At 23.1% G+C, this 14,659-nt stretch overlaps 1 protein-coding gene across 1 annotated transcript in view; it reads right to left on the bottom strand.

The window, feature by feature from the left end:
• The window catches only part of LOC129615056 (protein MCM10 homolog), a 131,950-nt gene that overhangs the window by 88,822 nt on the left and 28,469 nt on the right, over positions 1–14,659 (bottom strand). The window lies entirely within an intron of this gene.

Raw genomic sequence — 14,659 nt, 5'->3', positions numbered from 1 at the left:
AAGTGGAGTTTTCCCTCCAGGAGAAGTTTCTTTTTAAAGAACTGTTTGTTGAAAAATAAAATTCATTTGTTCTTTTAAATAAAAAGTATAATTATTTTTATTTTAATTATTCTATTTCTATTATTCTCGTTTTATCCTCGTTTCTTTTCAATATTTTAATTTAGATACGATTTTTTATAACTATAAGATGCTGACTGTTACTTTTTAAGTATGTATTATATTTTTATTTGTTAAAATATTTTATAATAACAAATATTGTAAAATATTTTATTATTTTTAAGTTTGTGATTTATTATTATAATTCTCTTAGTTACTTAAGTTCCTAAATTTATATTAATTGAATATGCAAAATTGTCTATAATAAGCTTATTGTTAAAATTTTATTCAAACATTTTCTGCCTAAAAATATAAACAATTTTTTTTTTTAATATTAATATCTAATTTATTCAATTTAAATTCTTATTTAAATAAAAAATAAAATATATATTGAAGAATATTTTAAAAAGATTGCATAAGTTTTCATAATAGAGAGCTAGGTACAAGGAAAAGAATACAAAATATTCGGTATAGAGTGAATTTGTGTGCGAGTTGAATATATCTACAAGTAATTTCCATGTAGATACCAAAATTGATTAGTATTTCAACAGAAAAATACAAAATCAAGTCAAGCTATCAGTGTCCATGCTTCGCAGAAAGCTCATTTTCCATGGTTATTCGAACCAAAGTAAATAATTATTTAAAAAATGAGTAATTACAAAATTTTATTTCAAAACTATATAGATAATAAAGAATCATAATTTTCCAAATAATTCAAAATTAATTAATTACGTTTTCAAAATTCAAAATTGATTAATACGATTCACAATAGAAATTTCAAAATAATTTTTTTTCAACGCAATTTTGAATAATCAAATACACATAACCTTATTTTTATATTTTATGGCTAAAAAAGTTAAAATTAAAATATTTTTGTATACTAAAATATTTTATATAAGCAATTTTTTTTAATTTTTCAAACTAGTCAATACTAAGGCATTTATTATATAAAAAAATGAAAATCTATTAGATATACTATATGGTACATAAATTATCTTATTTATTATGCTTATTACATAATTTGTGTAAGTGGGTATAAATTATGTACGGGACTGATTTCTTCTAAGCTAAATACATAAATATTATATATTTTTTAAGTAAAATGTAATTTTTTTTATTCTTATATTTTAGTATATAATTTTAAGTAGTTTTTTCTTTATATATACATAATGTAACAATTAAAATTTTAATTATAAATTTAAAAACAAAATTTTCTAAACGCTTCCATTTTAAATGTAAAATGCATCAAAGCCGAACTTTTTGAAGATTTTAAATTAGTTTTCCCTTGTGCTTCATTACGAAAATTTTAACAATTTTTTCTATATTTTTGAAGTAAAAGCATGTTTTTTTGAGTCAAAAATTTAGGGAACCGAAAATATTTTTCTAAAATCAAATGTTATTTATATTCCAGTAGATTCGTACTTATGTTAACTAGTTAATGATAGTAAGGAGTTCAGATAATCGAACCGTTAATATAAGTGGAAGGGATATTAAAGAGTACTACATTTGATTGACCATTATATTTTTTACATTATTTGGTACAATATGTACATTGAATATTGTATGCCAAAATTTGTATTGTATTCATACAAATAGTAGTTAGTTGATATAATAGAATATATATAACACCAAAAATTTTGTGTTCACATAGCTAACATTAATATAATTGCGAGTCTACCGTATATCAAAGTTTAATTACAATTTTTCCAGTTTTCCACTAATATAACATTTTCATAGAACTTTATTAAAATTTTCATGTTTATATTTTGAGAAATGTTAGAACTATTACCTTTACTATTTGCTATTACTATTAGCTTTGCAGTAGAAAACTGCAAGAAACAATTTTTTTTATAGAACTGAAAAGAGAGAATAACGTAATAAGTGCCAATTTTAGTTTCATATTACATAGACGATTTAAAACCTAAATTATTTGCAATAAAAAAAAGTGAATAAAATTATACAGTCTAATTGATTATATATGTACATTTAAAATGATAATGTTTAAAATTTTAATAAAGTTCTAAAACGAGAGTTAAAATCGTGAGAATATTTAACAATTAATACAAAAACAAAGATATTGGCATAAATAATGAAAAATAATTATTTTATTTGTTATCTTTTGAATTTGAAAATTAATATTATTTAATTTTATTAGTTCTGTAGCAAAATTTTAATTGATCAAATTGATAATTACCAAAATCTACTAAAAACGGTATAGTTACATATATGTATGTTGGCAAGGTTTTAAATATTATGGTTATGACACATATGACATGAAAGATAATTAACTAGTATATAAATACTTTAAATCTGACTATTTCATTCATATAATTTAAGATGGTCTTCAAGGGATTATGTAATATGTATAACAATATATAAGTATATCTCTTATAATAAAAATTGTGACTCTCGTGATAGGAAGCTAATTATTTTATTATTTTTTTTTTCCTGTAAATATTTAATAAATAAATTCGCTTAAACCAAAAAAACAAACATAAACAAAATTAAAAATACAAATTATAAACAGAAATTATAATTAATGTACTTAAATTTTTAAGAGAAATGCAAAATTTTAGAAATTGAAACTCTTAAGTTTTGATTGTATTAAAAACAAAAAAAAAAACTATATAAAATTAATAATATATTTTTCAAAATAATTTTAAAACTAAATTTTTTTAAGAAAATAAAATAGCATACTAAAATTATTAAAAAAGCAAAATAGAATAGAATTTGTGGTCAAATACAATAAATTACTTTAATATTACTATATAACAATCATTATTTTATAATATTATACAATCGTAAATGTGTTATACGATCAATAATTGAAAATATAAATGCAAAATTTGAAAGTATTCCGATTTCCCATATATATGAGTATAAAGTGTCTAAAATTGAATTATAAATGTGTTTTATAGTATAAATATTAGAAATTTATAAATTAATTGCAATTGAATAATTTTAAACTAATTTATTATTGTATTTATTATATGTATCGTATCAAAGTGCACTGCTACACACCATTGTACAGATAAGCCCTCATGAGTAAACAAAACTTTTGTATGAAGACCATGTTCACAGTACAACAGCTTCGGAGTTACAGGGGTTTATAATTTTAAGTATAACTCCGTGCCTATGTAAGCCAGTTGCATTATCAATAGCTGCATCAATGACAGACTCCATATGATACTCCCCGGACCGTCTTTACTCATGAGGGCCTACACAATGGTATATAGCAGTGGACTTCATGAAAGCATGTTTATGATCCTTAAAATTTATTTCAATGATTTTCTTTTAAACAAGTGCAATCGTATAACTCAAAATTACATTCCAAAAAATAAAATTTAATTTAATTTTTAAATTAAATTAAATTTAATTAAAAAAAAAACTTAAAATTCTAATATTAAACTCATATTGTGTACATACATTAAATTTAATTAAATAATAATATTCAAAAACTATATTATATTTTTTAAAAATTAACCCGAGAAAAATACCAAAATTTAAGAAATAAAAACAATCTATGTATGTATGTAAGTACTTTGAGATGTTGTGTATTTTAATTTTTATTACATTTATTATACCGAATCCCGAAATTTAGCCGAATATACCAAATAATTTAAATAATATTAATTGTAAAAAAAACAAAAACAAAATATTATAAATAAATTATTTAAATGTATTTTTAACTATTTTTAATTAAAAACTCTTGAGATAAAACTTAATATTTAGTAAAAAAAAAACAAACAAACAAACAAGAATTAATTATAATATTATTACTACTATGTACTATATTTATTAAGATTGAGAATAAAATTTAGCAATAAAAACAGAAAAACAAGAAAAAAAACTAAAAGAAAATGTTGCTTTGAAATAAAAATTAATGAAATTTTATTTTTGTTAATAATCTTGTATTAGAACCGGTTCGATTGGAACTCTTCTAGATGTACATGCATGGAAGATGGTAAAGCGATTGCCACGCGACTCGAAATTTTCGCACCAGTTAATTTAATTAAATTCAAAATTAAAATTCCAAGTGACCGGCCAATTTCATGAAATTCATGTCATGCATGTATGTATGTAACATAAACTATATAAACAATACTCGAAATATTTTACATATTATATCATATCGTATTATTAAAAAATTGTCGCCATTTTTTCACATAACGAATATTTTTCACATAACAGCTGTTTTCTTTTAATATCAATTTTAAACGTAATTTTAAGAACATATCGCATCGAACATATCTCAAAGAGAATTATTTTCGTGCGGCAACCGCACCTGTTTCGAATTTCCAGTTCCAAGGCGAAAAAACCTTTCATAATTTCAAATATAATTTTTTTCATTTGCGGTTTAATACACTTTAAGATCAGAAACAACTGACAACAATAATTTCACTTTGGGTCTATCATATTTTTTTATAGGACAGATTTATTATGGAAAATTAGAAAATTGAACTTTGTATTTTTAATATTCAATATTTCTGATATTTTATCTAAATGCGATTAATATATGTTGAGCCTCAATGTATCCGAAATTTTTATATATGCCTTCCTGTAAGTCTATAAGTTTCAATTATTATAGTGAATTTGTATACTAACATCGGGACTGAACGTAAGTTTGTCTCATATTCAGCTATGATATGATCGTGGGATTCAACGTGTTAAAATTTTAGATACAAGTAATTTATCATTTAATTCTATGAATTGCGTATAAGATAATTAAAATACAATCGAAAAAGTTTTTATGTGAAATCCTTTACAGTATGCGCAATTAATTATTATTGCTTGGTCTTATACGAATGAAATATGACGGGTATGATTTCAAAATTTCATTTATCATCACCAACTTAATGTAGGTTTATTTTTTTTAATTTCGTCTAATTTCCTTTGTTTAATTTTCTCTGTTTTTATAAAATTTTATTATTTTGTAATTTTAATACGCCCACAATTATCCTTTCTAGCTTCTTTTCCCAAAGTAAAAATTAATTTTTCTCTTAAAACAAAAATTTTCTTAAGTGACAACCCTTAAGGTTTTTGTTTTTTTGAATTTCCGAGAATTAAACATCATACTTTGTTCTACATCTGTCATAATGAAAAGAGCAAAATAGTGAATTATGTAATACATATACACAAACATGAAAAGGAATACTGAAAGCTATCATTTTTCAAAGGTTTTTCTTTTACATATTTACATACATAAGTTTGTTTTGTTGTGTAAACGCTTTGTCACAAGACTTATTGTACATATGTATAAGTATAAGATATAATAAGCGCATAGGTTTGTATATTATGTAAATAAATGCTTTATATAATTATAAAAAGTAGATCACGTTAAAACATTGAAGTTTCTTTTTTTGTTAAGGCATTTGTTTTAATGTAAAATGGCGGAAGTATATTCTTAGAAGTAGATAATACAATTGTAAAGAGTTTTGCTCAAACAAAAGTTAAAAAATGACAAGAGAAATATTTATGTAGTTGTTTTCCCGACAATGTTTATGATTCTTTTAAATTTGTCATTTTAGATTTTGAACCTCTTCATTATGCCACTTAGAATTTTTGACCTTACCATTAAATTCTGATATTTTACATTAAAATTCAGGCAGTATTCAAAAGCATTCAACTTAAATTTTAAAAAAATTTTTCTTTTTACAATTGTAAAAATAGAAACAAAGTCGGCACCACGTAATATTTGCTTGCTTTTATAAGTTTGGATTAAATTTTTGTCATAAGGTTATTTATTTTTTTAAAGTTCGTTAAAAGTTTAATCAGCGCTGTCATGAATTTTGTACGTAGCTCTGAAATTCTTGAAATTACGAATATCATATTGTCAACTACGTATTAATAAGATTTTGCTTCGAATATTCGTTCAGAAGCTCCGAATAACTGTATGTAATTTTAATTAAACTTTTTATGTGAACTAAAATTTTTAATTTAAATAAACATTCCTTTATGGTTCACACCAAATAATAAAATTTAAATTTAAAATAAAATAAAAATTTATTTTTACTTACATGTTATAATTCAAAAGTACAAGGTTAAATAAGTGCACATAACTTCCATTTTATAACAAGAATACAAATTATTTTTATAATTGCTAACATTACGCATTTAATTTTTCTTTTATTTTCCCAAAGGACACTATTATACAATTCAGCGAATGGTAAATTAAGTCGCAAATACTCGTATGGTAAATTAACTACCATATTTTTTTTTAAATTTTCATGGAAATTGAGATCATCGGCGGCAATAAAAATTTTTTTTACACTATTTTTGTAAAATACTTTAATAAACGTTTACCGTTTAATTATTGAAAAATTGTGAAAATTACTTAAAATTTGTATTGAAGAAAAATTAAAATTTAATCTATGATTTATTTTAAAGGAAATTAAAGAATATTAAAAATAAACTGTACTTATTAGAGGATCTGTGGCTTTTTTTTTAAGAACAGCATGTGTCCCATAGGTACATGTTTACTAAATTTCTATGGTACCAACTTTAGTAATTTCATTTAATACCCTGGGCACATAGCAAATCTTTAAAAAAATTTATAATTTGGTAGGAGCAAGTTATATTTAAGGTTTAATAGCAAAAATAAAAAGAATTTTTTCAAAAATCCAAATAAAAAATATCTAGCCATGTACCCTACGAAATTTAATTTTTATAAATTTTCCTATTTTATTTAAAATTTTCTATATAAGATTAATGAAATAAAGAAATGACTTTGAAAATAATTTTACCCATAATATTCGTCCTTATAAAATATTCACTAACATATAGAAAAATTGTGTTTGTACTCACTATATACACACGATTTAACTCTTAACTTCTATATAAATTAAATTAAGCCAAATAGAAAAAACAAAGTGTTATATACAATTATAAGTATAATATTTAAATTGTGTGTGCTCGCTTGTTAACATAACATTTGTCTTTGATGATTTTATAAAGTAAAATTACCAAAGAATAATTATCTAAATGAACTAGTTTACAATTTTATGTTAAACACCTTTATGTACACATACTAATTACGTATATAGATATACATAAATTATATATTATATTACGGTTATACAATATTCGAATCTGTTTAAAAAAATTATGCATTATGAAATTGATTTTGGGTTCTCCACAAAAACGAAAAGTTATACTGATTTATACTGATTATATGAGATTAGAACCGAATTTTGAAAGAGGTTTGTAAAAATATAAATTTTAAAAGTTAAAATTCAATTTGATTTTATATTGTGTTTTAAGAATAAATTTTGAACCAAAATATAATTTTAATTATTAAATATGAAATATAATTAAAGTTTGTGTAATTTATCTCACAACCTGCATCAAAAATATATAAATACAAGTTGAACAGTAAATACTGAGAATCTACAGAGAATTTGCCGACTCAATCGATAATTTTGTATACTCAACTACCGAGGTAAGATTTGCAAAACAGTAGACTTCCTACAGTTTAAAATATAGCACTGCCCTGTAAATTTCAGCCAACATCATCATATGGTATATCGTTGACTCTGAAATTTTGTAACACTATGTTAAAGATTTTTTCAAAATCCATTTTTAATTTTGAAAATTCTGTCTTAAAATAGGGCTATAAATTCCAATATGGAATAGATTAGAAATGTTCATTTCAAAATATAAGCTTTGAAACATTAAATAAAGTTAATCAAAAATGTTATGATTTGGTTTGGAGATATTGCGCATCCCTCTAAAAATCAAGTTCCTATAAAAATATTTTTGAGAAAAATTCAGATTAAAAAGTCTTATAATCATAACAAAAAATTAGAACAATTAAGATATGTATATTACAAGTCATGTGAGGACATACTGATTCCTATACTTTTGTTAACTAGAACGTAACGTGAACATAATTACAATAGATAAAATTTAAACTAAAATAGATTTCTTATAGAAAGAATTTCTGAATAGATTATTCAGTATAGGAGAGGATTAAGGAAATTTATATAAGGGAAATCAAATTTTCATCTGCGAAAATCCGACACAAGAAGCAGACAGAAATTATAATTAAAATTATTACTTTAATATTTTTAAAATTTCCAAATAATTCACATCCTTTTCTCTTTCCTATACAATAACCAAGAATAATATACACAATTTGTACAGTTCAAATAAAATAAAATAATAATATTGAACAAAAATATCTCGTACGTTAAGCATAAACTAAAATGTTTTCATATGTACATTGACCATATATATTTATATGTATTTAAATACATACATACGTTTTGGAGCCATTTGTATTTTCATTAAAAATACTGAATGAATTTTTATATTATATATAGAGAAACGTAGCCATGTGTAAAATGAAAATGTTAAAATACGATGTGAATGAACTGTGATGGTGTTTAAAAAGAAATTTTAAATGAAGTGTAGAGAAAGAAAATTTATGTCAGTCAGTATATATTCTCTCACTATATATTTTTGTTATATGAACAATGTGTGCACGCGTATTGTTCAAAAGGATAATAACGTATAAAAGTTTTACTTTAAAGGCGAAACTTACAATTTTACATATTTTCTTTGTAAAAAATTTTACATGATTATTGTTAATTTTTTCTTTTACATTTTATTAAATATTATAATACCATTTTTACTTTTTATTAATTGTATACATAATTATCAAAATGGGTATAAAACATTTTATATTTTAATTTCATTTAAATGGGTTTTAATTTTATGGAAGTAGGTTAATTTTAATTTATTTAACAAAATTATATAAAAATTTTTGTGTAATTTTTTCCGGATAATTAAAAATGTGTTGGATTTTGAATAAATTTTTTGCTTTTTGAAATATGAAACAAAAAGTTTTTGAACTTAAAAGTAATTAAGGTTAACAAGAAAATATACAGAAAGAAAAAAATTATTAATTAAATTAATAAAAAGTATAAAATAATTTAAGTAAAAGGATAATATATAAAATTCACAGTTTAAAATATGAAATGAGCCCACTAACAATTTACAAGATATGAAATGAAACTAGAGCTTTAAAGGTTAGGTTTGAAATAATTTATTAACTATAGTAACTGAATAATTGAGAAGAATATTATTCTTTTTTGTGGAAATTTAGAGCAAGGACGAGTTTTTACATTCTAAAATATTCAACTTTTATTATCCTTAATTGATAATTTTTGTTAAAATATATTAAAAAAACGTAAGATTATTTAGTTCACACGATTTAGTTGAATTTAATGTATAAAAGCTCTAAAGTACATATATTTTCATGCACATACTCGTATACTTTAATTAAAACTGAGTGATTACTTAATAACTAACAAAATAAATTCAGCTCAAATCAATAGTTTGTAAAATAGCCCTTGAATAACTGAAAGCATTTAAAAAAAAAAATATTTTATACTTAATTTTTTTTTAAAAAGTTCACTAAAAATTACATACTTTTAGGATGAGAACAAAAATTAAAAGCAGATAATTTAAAACGATGAATTCGCAACAAACTCTTTACAAATCAAAATAATTATATTTTACGGTCCCGGTCCCGAAATATGAGGTGCCGAAAATTAAAATTTTACAAATTTCAATATTTATATTTAATGGCCATTTTTTATTTTCGAAGGTCAACTACGCTATGCCAAGGTAGAAGGAACTAGTCACTACCTTTTTGCTATTGTACAATTTAAAAAATGTTTGTGATATCATTGCAATAAACAGTCAAAAATTGGATCTTTGAAACCCCGGACAGATGGACGGACTGCACTTTTTTGAAATTTTTTTTGAAAAATTCTAACAACATTCGCCCCTGTATGGAAAAGCAATAAGTTTCAGAAAAAAAAATTTTTTTGGAAAATTTTGAACGCAAAACAAGTCCTTAATTTTTAGATTTATTAATTGTGAAAAAGTGGTATTTTCCGGGCATTGGAGAGTTATAGCATTTAGAGACAGAAGGCAAAAAATTTCTTACTTCTGTAGAAATAATTTTCTTGCAAAGATCTATTTTATAAAATTTCAATTTTCTATTTTAAACGGCATTTTGTAGAGAGACGCACAGATGAATCGAATGAAATTGGTAAGCACAATTTTTTTTTCTATTTTGTAGAAAATATTTTAAGAACATAAACTAATTAAAAAATTGATATTGAAACGTAAATTATCGAGCCCCTTTTCATTAGCTTTCATTGTGTCAAACAAAGTGAAAAAACTAAAAATGAAATTTCAAACCCTTTCACTCTTTAATTATATTATTTCAATTTAATAACTCTTTTCATAATCAGAAAGTAGCAGAACTGCATAAGAATTACTTTAATATTTATTTGGCGTAAAGGTATAGGTTTTATAAAAAAAAATCATCATTAAAACAAATAACTTAATTCCGTTTAATAAAAACACAAAAAAAAGGAAACAAGAAACATTCCAAACTTTCCCCAAAAATAAAACATTAAACGCAATTTGCCAAAATCAAAGGGCAAATCTATCATTTGTAAATGTTAAGGAATTTTCATTATAAATCCTTATGAAAACAAATCGGTTTTTCCTTATTCCTGTTTCCTAGAAAATAAAACAAAAGGGTATCACGTAAACCAAAAAAAAAGCAATAATGTTTGACGAACAAATAATAAAAATTTTATTGAACTTTAACATGCAACTGTCGTCTATGTCTAAGGAGGGATAGAAAATTTTTCTTTCTATACATTTTCAACATATAGAAAATATTTCTTAAGGAATATATGTTTTTTAAGCTACGAGTATAATATCCTAAATATTAAAGAATAATGTCTATAGATACATAAAATATTATTATAAAATATAAAAATAGTTTTCACACCATAATAAAAATATTTCCAACTCTAATGCCCGTACAACTATATTGTATACAGTCTTTAAATTTTTATAAGTTATTGCGCTGAATTGCTTTAATAAAGTTGTTTTATAGTAGTATAGTACTACTAGTAGAAGTAGTTAACACATCCTTAAATCTTTGAAAAAAATAATACATCTATCAGGATTGGGAAATAACTAATTGGTCTGAGGTCATTTAAAGTTGAATAATAAAAATTAAAAAATTAACAAGTAAAAACTTTAATAAACTGGAAATTTTTTTATTACTCTGGTACTTAACGTAACTATGCTGAAATCCATTTGTTGATAATATTTCAAAGAATTTAAAATTAAGCAACTCTATAATTACTGTTAATCATTTTAAAATTCTGTTAAGATTACCAACAATAGCTATTTTATTAATAGAAGAACAACAAATATGCACCAAATATAAACGAGTTAGTATCTTAGTTACGAAGCTTAAACTCTTTCAACTACACCATAACATTTTAACAATAGTCTGATCGTAACAGCCGTTTTTACAAAGAGCTATTATTTTTTTCTTGCTTGTCGAATAGAAAATAAAAGAGTAACGAATTTCTTCAAATTTCAGGAGAAACTTAGAAAAATGAGCTGCTAAGGCTTACACGAAGTAAATGAAAGAATTTATAACTTTTAAATATCCATATCGTATACTTTTTAATTCATTTGTAATTTTTGAGTCATTTAAGACTTTAAATATGTCAAAGGCGTTCGAGAAGATTTTGATAATTATTATCACCCGGGTCGCTCTTTCAAGTCAATTCACAATTACATATAATCGGAGCAAAATCATTTTTTAGCAGTTCAATGTATTCATAATACTTAAATCTGCACCTTTTCTATTATAACAATGGAAACCATATTTAATAATAATAATAAAAACACGCAAACAATGTAGAAAAAATATGCATGCATTGTTCCCGATTTCTATTATTTTTGATAATCAATACATGAGCATTTCTTTTTCTATTTACCAACTATTAATTCTATAAAAATTTCGTAAATTCAAGAAACTCTAAATGCATCCCAAAAATATTTTCAACAAGGATTTTGTTTAATGACTAATTAACACGCAATAAGAAGTTTAATAATTTTATTTTTAAGGAAAAACTTTTAATTTCCTTTTTTTTAATTTAAAACTTTTGACATAATTTATTTAGTTGTCAAATTACAAAACTTTTATAATTTTAAAATTTATTTTGGGAAAAGTATACAAAAAGTGAAAGTATTTTTGCATACTCATTTGTTTTTTTTTTCATAAATGGCGGTAAATATTCATAGTATACACATACATGTATTATTTTAAAGTTATATTGAGAAGCAAGCGAGTAGAAAGAGAGGTTAATTACATATTAGATTGCGCGCACATAGTTGAAATAAGCTTTGTGGATTTGCACACTATATGAATAAATATTTAATTGCATACATATACAGAATGATTCAGATCTTTTACATATACAATAATCAGACCTTTACATATACCATTATTTAGGCTTTTAGGACACTACAAAAAATTTTTGTTCGGAACTAAGAGTCAACTTTCGGGACTTTAAAGGTTTCCGAGATCCAGGGATCTTATAAAATTTGGTAAAAAATTTACTTGCTTCTTTCATCAGGCTTATGAAAGATGTGACAAAGTTTTATTGACAGAACTCATTGAAATGTTTTAGTCAAGTCATGACAGAACAAAAATTTTATCTACTTTTGATGTTGATAACTGAATTGCCCTATTTATATTGTAGATACACAATATTCGCACTTTCTTTTTAGTAGAAATGCTCACAAAAATTCACGCGCTTAAAGATAGACAACATAAATTCCATATGTACATAGGTCTTTACTAGAAACTTATTTCTGTAGAAAAACATTTTTACCTATCTCCCTAATACAGTCCAGTTGTGAAACCATAAGTATTATTCAAATTTAGCAAACGCATCTACTTCTATCAAACCAAATTGACCCTTAAAATTTACCAGTATCTATAAAATCAGTTTTTTTTTCAAATATTTTATATCTTTTTTCTTCGGAACTGCTCCTTGAACGAGTCTGAAAAAATTAGCAGCTTTTAGATATTAATAAATAGTACATTTCGTTTGAAGAAAATTTTTTTCAACCTCCATATCCTATCAAGTCATCGCCTCTCGGAATTTATAAAATTTGAATTTTACAAATTCCAAAAGGTGAGAGGATACAAAAAATGAATTTTAGGCACCTTACGAGTATACTTCCGAAACTAAAAGCATTTCCAAATTATTATAAATGCAAAAAGGTAACACTAAACGCCCTGCCCTTCAAAAAATATAATTATTTTTTTTTCTTAACTCACGTAATTAATCCTTAAATCAAACATCATGTTAACGTCTCTTTCAATTTTTTTTTTCTCATCCCAAAAGTATGCAATTTTTGAAAAATGTTGGTATATGAATGAAAGTAATTTTAATAATCTAGTACATTGTAGCTAAATTGTTTTTAAAAACAGTATTTTCACTTGTTGAAGGGAAAAGTGCTACATTGCAAACCATTGGTTTGATCCAACTTTATTCAATCTACTTTTGAAATTTGTTTATACATTTAGAAATTCTAATTTAACAAATTATTTTAAAATCAAAATTAACACTATTATATAATTATAAAATTTGTTAATAATACAAAACACATACACAATAAAAAAGACGAATTTCAGCAACAACCTTAATTAGAATTAAAATTTGAAGTGAAAATTAATTAAATTCGAAATATTTATTTAGAATAGTTAATAATTTCCAATTGAACATAGCCACTTATATTATAAGTATAATTACCTACTTTACTGTTAATTTATTAAATGAAATTTCAATATTTTAATTACAATTATCAATATTTATCCTTGTAATTACAAGTTTTTTATATACCGAAAACTAATATCAAAAATAATTCACCAAAATTTGTATAAAATTGGCATTAAGTAGCATAAACAATTAAGCACAATTCTATTCTATTCAAATGTTTTAATAATTTAATTGGAAATTGTATAGAGTATTTTAAATTAAGAGCAGATTCCAATGTACTTCTTCTGCACCATCTCTATGCTATGCTATTTATATTCAAGGACTTTTATTAACATATGATTTTTTAACATTTAATTAATATTTTCCTTTTATTTTAGGATTTTTTGAACGCGTTGTTTCATATTCCATTTTCCTCCTGCTATATATGTATATGAAAAATAACTTTTCTTCTCTTTATAACAAAAAAATAGAAAGGAAAATTTAACCCTAAAAAATAAGATTTTTGTTTAAAAACAAAATTTTTATCAGAGGATCTGGATCAGTAGTTCTGTATTCAAATTAATAAGTTTTATAAATTTTTTTGGTTAAGGATATTTTTTATTCAAAATACTCTATATATATAATTGTGCGAATGGTATTAACGTATATGTTTGGATAATGTAGGTCAAGTACTCAAGTATTTTACTATAATCGTTCTATCTATTTCTATATGAATTCTTTTATTTACTTTTATGGGTTTTTAAAGTTTTTCAAAATGTAGCGAATCATTTTAGGGGCTTTTTTATATAAAATAAAATATAAAATTTTTATTTTGTTTATCGATGAGTAAAATGAGTACTTGATTATTGCTATATTATGCCGAATATTTTTCTATTATTTATAGAAAATTTTTGTTTTTTATATTAAAAAAGTTGGTAAAAATAAAAAGAAAAGGGAAAATATTG

This window comes from Condylostylus longicornis, unplaced genomic scaffold, assembly GCF_029603195.1.
Source record: "Condylostylus longicornis isolate FDR11 unplaced genomic scaffold, ASM2960319v2 ptg000135l, whole genome shotgun sequence".
NCBI lineage: Eukaryota > Metazoa > Arthropoda > Insecta > Diptera > Dolichopodidae > Condylostylus > Condylostylus longicornis.
This window is presented reverse-complemented; position numbering and strand designations above follow the sequence as displayed.